Raw genomic sequence first — 6,261 nt, 5'->3', positions numbered from 1 at the left:
TCAAATTTTTTTGACTAAGCTTGTAAGGAACCTTCAAACCTATGAGATGAGATTAGATTTAATGGGAAAATGTGGAAAGAGTAGAAACTTGGCTCTCAAGGGTATAAAGGAAGAGATTGAGGACTTTGAAGATGAAGATGAAAGTGAAGATGAGGATAAGGATCTAACCTTCATAACTAATGAGATTATCAAGCTTCTTCAGTTTAGGAAAAATGATAAGGGTAAATCTCCTAGGAAACCTAAATTCTCTAGGAATGGTAAGAATGAGAAACCCCTCATCCAATGCCATGAATGCAAAGGTTTTGGTCATATGAGGATAGAATGTTCAAACTACTTTATAAAGAAAAAGACTAAGGAGTCAAAAGATAAAGGGTTGGTTACGACTTGGAGTGATACTAAGAATGACTCTTCCGATGAATATATGGATGAATGTCGTCACATTATGGCCTTTGCTGCTTCAACTGATAAGGTGATTGTGAAGAGTGCTAATGACAGTGAGGATTCTTCTGATGATGAGATACCCAAGAAGTTTACCCTTTAAGAAACATATTGTTCAAGTCTAGTATTAAAACCATGAAGATTGGACCAAAAAACAAGTGAAGAAAAGCTGTTCAATAAAGCTGAACAGATAGCTCAACACCTGCGGACAGATAGCTCGATAGATGCTCGACACCTCTCGACAGCTAGACTATCTATTGAGATTTTCAACTTCTTCTTATCGCAATCTCGATACCTTCTCGACAGCTGGTGGATCGATCGAGAAATCTTTTGTCCCCTCGACAGCTCCTCGATAGCTGTGTTTGTCGAAATTTATAACTCGACACCTTTCAATCAATCGAGATTACGAGAATTCAGATTTTTAGATCTGATTTTCGGCCTATGTTGACATGTATGTGTAGGGTTTCTTTTCTCACAATCTTAAACTTATATAAAACTTATTTTAGAGGCTGTCACATAAGAGAATACAATGAGAACATGTGCAAAAGGTGACCGATGCCTTATTCTCTCTAAAAGAAGTTACTGTATCTTTTGCGCCTTAGGGTTTTGTAACCAAATGCTTCTTGCTCTTCATTGTTGATGAAGTGAATAACTTTGCAGCCAACATCTTCTTCTATTTAGTGATTAAGTCGCGTACTGGGATCCGCACAATTGGTTAGTCACGTACCGGGATTCGTGCATCAAATGGTGGCATTCATATATTGAAGAATTCAAAGGTTCTGAAGCAGTAGAAGGTTTCTGCTGTGAGTTAATCTACGGAGATTGTAAAGTCTAGGGACAAAGGTTTTGTACTAGATCTAAAACTTCTATTTACTGCAGTGGATTGCTTTTCGAGAAGATTTCCCCTCATGTTTTTTACTGTGAAACTAGTTTGTTTCATTAGTTTTCCTAGGTCATCATATTTTGTCTTATTTATTTTTCCGTTGTATGATTTTGACATGATATTGATATTTGTTTATTTTAACAAGTTTTATTCATAATAAATCTAATTAACAACTTATATTTAAAACTTGTTAATTCTATTAATCGGAGTCTAAATTCCCCAACAATTGGCAATAACATCAATATGCCTGTAGTTACATTGGTATGTAAAGATTAAAAATTATTAACCCCCCATAAATTAAGGGAGTAGGTATCTTATTACCAGGGGCGGAGCTAGAGGGGGGCGAGGGGGGGCACCTGCCCCCCTGACTCATAAAATATCCTTGCATATGTAGTCTACTCTAGTTACTCCCTGACATAGAGAAAAAAAGAAAAAGAAAAAAGAAAAAAGAAAAAGAACTCCCACATGAAAGTGACACAGGGAAAAGAAGGGAAAAAGAAGTTACTCTTAAAGACCAAACCATGTACCTTTTCACAAATTTCACTATTCTTATAAGCAATTTTTGTCTGTCCCCCACATATTTCACTATTTTTTTTCTTTTTGATTTAATATCATTATTTTCACAATTTTCACCATGATATCTTTCACGGCATTTTATTATTGAGTGATGCTATATATATTAAAAAATTTACTACTTATGTCTTACAAATTGGCATCTCACCAACAACAAAAAATAATTTCAAACATATATTCATTATATTGTTTAAGTAACACTAATCACATTTTTACCACATCAGTTTGTAAAATTTGTAGTAGCTATGACTATGAATTGGTTATTTTTGTTTATTTATTTTAATACAATGAAATATATTCATATTTTCTTGCAATTGTTTATTTATTTTGTTATTATTATTGATTAATATTTTTTAGATTAATTTTACTTTTAATATTATTTTTTAATTTTGCCCCATCTAGACTAAACTCCTGGCTCCGCCATTGTTTATTAGCTCCACATATTGTGAGAAAAATAATGTATATGCTAGCTAGATGAATAGGATAATTATTATAACAAAGGGACAAAGAGTTGGAGTGCTAAGTGGGCCGCCATCATGTATCTTTAGCGTGATGGTCACTCCACAAGTATAAAGTTGTTATGGGATGGAGGGAGCAAGAGTCGGTTTTAAGTTTTCATGAAAAACCTTCACATACATATACACTTAAATTAGGTTAGAATAGAATTTTATCTTGTGTATAACAAAAACATGTCAAAAGGCCATCCATTAGAAAATATGTGAAAACTAAATCCTGGTTATAGAATGCGGTGAAAGTAAAATCTCAGGGGAAAGTTTACAGATTCCACACTGATGCTTGGTTGTAAGTTTGGTTGTTGACTTCCCGGTGTTGTCGGAAAGGGACAAACACTGGTAACCTAGGACCAAATTAAGTTCTTTAGTTGTTAATTAACTCCTTCTGACTTTGATGAAAACATGAAGAAAGAACAACAAAATTGTGATTTAGTCTTTCAGTTATGAAATTATTTTGTGGATAGGAGAGGGTGGTTGAACCTAGGACACTGGGGACACTAGGAAGTGCGAATTAATGTTAGGGTTGTTGGCACCAAATCTTCCATTTATGCGAGAAGGAGAAAAAAAAGTTCTTCAAATGGGAGATGATCTTATCCCAAAATGATTATACACTTTATTGAACATTTTAGGCTCACACAAGTAATTGTACACAATATTGGTATTTGTATGTAATGAGGTATATATGATTAAGGTGCTCCAATGAGGACATTGCAAATAAGCAATTTTTGATATCACAAAGTTAGCAATAGTGTAGTGAGTGAAGAAGCTAGCTCTCTCCAATACTCGAAAGTGTAATCTAGAGTAATGAAAGCAGATAGAAGACTAGAAGATGGTAATAAATTTAGTCGAATCCATGTAATGGAGACAATGCCATTATGTGACCGATCACAGTGGGGTACCCATAAAAATTTTTAATTTTGAAAGAGAAAAACACGGCGGACCACAAAGAACAAATTGATGAGTTGGTAAGCTACAAACAGGGTTACACATTTAAGAATTTGCTTGCTAAAACTTTTAGTTTATCGATTGTTCTTTAATTGCTTGCTAAGAATTTTGAACTTCTTTTCGAAGATGTGTTCTCTTGCAATCAAGTTTTAGGCCAAGTGGTAAATGGGAAATGGTTTATTGATGGAACATAACAAGAGTTTAGTGGCCCAACTCTCTCATCGATTAGTCATTATCATCAATATGAGTTTTTTTTTTAAAACAGTTCAACTAAGTCGGCAGCATTACTAAAAGCTCTTGGAAGACAAAAATGGATGAAGAACTGAAGATTGAATCAAAATGAACAAGTTTTATTAAGAGTTGACAATCTTTTCAACCTTCGGAAGAAATGGGAAGGGACGTTGCCAAGCAAAGATTGAATTTTCTTATTGGACCAGATTTGAAAAAAAAAAAAAACCAAAAAAATTATATATATAAAACACACACACATACACACATATATATAATTTTCTTATTGGACCAGATTTAAAAAAAAAAAATCCGAAAAAAACCAAATATATATATATATATATATATATATTTTTCTCTAACTGGAGGACTGACCAGATTTAAAAAAAAAAAATCCGAAAAAAACCAAATATATATATATATATATATATATATTTTTCTCTAACTGGAGGACACATGGTCCAATTTATTAGTCAGAACGTTGCAACATGTGGGTCAAACGTGAAAAAGGGGTGGAATATTACAAAAAACACATGGACTGTCATTTTCCATTGCAGCACAACTTACAAATATGTATACTTTCTTTGTGATCGATTCCCATCTTTTGTATCCAGTAACTTTTATAAGATGGCATGCATTGGACACTCTAAATTATACATAAATCATTTACTTTTTCAGTTCATATGTTATAATAATAAAAGGCTCCAATGATAATAAGAATAATTATAATAATGAAGCACAGAACTCTCTCTTGTCTCACTACTTTCCAAGGAATTTATAGATATTCATTAAGGGTGCATTTTTATAGGCGGTTAGAAATTTGTGTTTTGAGTTTAAAATAAGTGTTTATAAAAATGTTATGAATTGTAATTACAAAATAGAGTTTTAGGTTTTAAAAATGCTATTTTAATATCTCAAAACACCTAATCAAATGGAACATAAGTTGCTCTTTATTTTACCAATATTATTTAAGGATATAATTAGTTTTTAATTTTATCTGCATAATTAATTTTTAAGTCGGTTTGCCACATAATTAATTTTTAAGTCGGTTGCATAAGTGGCCTGGCAATTGGAAGGAGCAAGAGTTGCCACTCACACATAATTAAAGCTGATACAATCATACAATACTATAGGTGTCAGATAATATTACATAACCTTTTTTGTTTTTTGTTACTATTCTTCTACTTTAATGAATATTGACAACAAAAATTTCTTAGTCAAAGAATAGTAAAATCCCTAACTTATATCCTTTATCCTTTTGTTTGCTTGCTGATGTATCTGGTTTTTTTAATGTATCTGTTTTGTACTAGTTTTTACTCTTATACCCAAAAAATAAATCAGTAACTCAAGTCCCCCCATTTAATATGTAAATTTTATATTTATTGTACAAGTTATCTTGGAACAACACTAAACTAACCAAAAGCTTAGGCCATGTTTGGTTTGCTCATAACCTGTATCTCAAAACTCATATCTCAAAACTCTAACTCAAACTCATATCCCATAACTCATATCTCTATTTCCACTTTAACTCAAATATCTCTAAAATTTGTGTTTGGTTCCAAATCTAAGTTATATCTCTCACTCTTTAACTCCAATTTTTGGCAAAATGATGGAGCCCACCCACTGTCCCTACACAAAATAGTCACATGTGTACCCGCGTGTGACATTCTCTCTCTTCTACTTTCATTTTATTGATCTACCTTGACCATCACAAAACCCAGCAAGAAAAAAATTTTACGCCTATGCACACCACAAAACCATTTTACAAAACCTAGCAAGAGACTAATTCCCCCCCCCCTGGTAAATCATTCACTCATTCAATCACTAATAGCATTGAGGTATCTTTCAGGTTCTCAGGACTCTGCAGTCTCTGTGACTCTGGGTGTGCCTTGAAAAGCACAACCTACAAGGATTTAGACTTTTCAAAGGGTTGTTATTGTTGTGAATTCGTCCCTATGAGTCTAGGACCCTATCCTCTTTCACAATTTGCCTACGGATGTCACTTTTTGATTGGATTTTAGGACTTATACACATAGAAGTCTATAGGCACTTGATAGAAAAAAAAACTTAGGTGCACCAACAGAAGATGACATTTAAATATATATATGTTATGGATTTGGATGAGTCCGTATCATCATTTTTCTTCAATTTTTTTTTTCTTTTTTAAAAAAATTATCTTTTACTCAACCTTTTCACTATACTCCCAATATAGTATATACAATTCGAATATATACTAATATATACAATGTGGATATATACTATTTTTTTTTTTCATTTAAAATGAGATGGTCTATTTCTTACATGTTAAATTTGCTATATGAGAGAAATGACTTATTTCTTACATGTTTTTGTTGTGATATGAGAGAGAGAGAGAGAGAGAGAGAGAGAGAGAGAGAGAGAGAGAGAATTTAATGTGATTAGGCCTATAACAAAAGTTCTTGATGGCTACATATTTATTGTTTAAGTTTATTTCTTATAATAAACCTAACGAATGGTTTACATACTAGGTTAACCCTAGATGACTAACCAAAGACTAAGTTAAAGTTAGTGTGCTTGTTATATATGTACAATGTCATACATCAACTTACAATAGGTTTTAGACCTCTAAGACCAAAATATCTTTAACATTGCATATTAAAATTTTATTAATTCACAAATTTAAAGTTGAATGTAGTATCATAT

Source organism: Quercus suber, unplaced genomic scaffold (genome assembly GCF_002906115.3).
Source record: "Quercus suber isolate HL8 unplaced genomic scaffold, Cork oak 2.0 scaffold_551, whole genome shotgun sequence".
NCBI lineage: Eukaryota > Viridiplantae > Streptophyta > Magnoliopsida > Fagales > Fagaceae > Quercus > Quercus suber.
Note: the sequence above shows the minus strand (reverse complement) of the source record.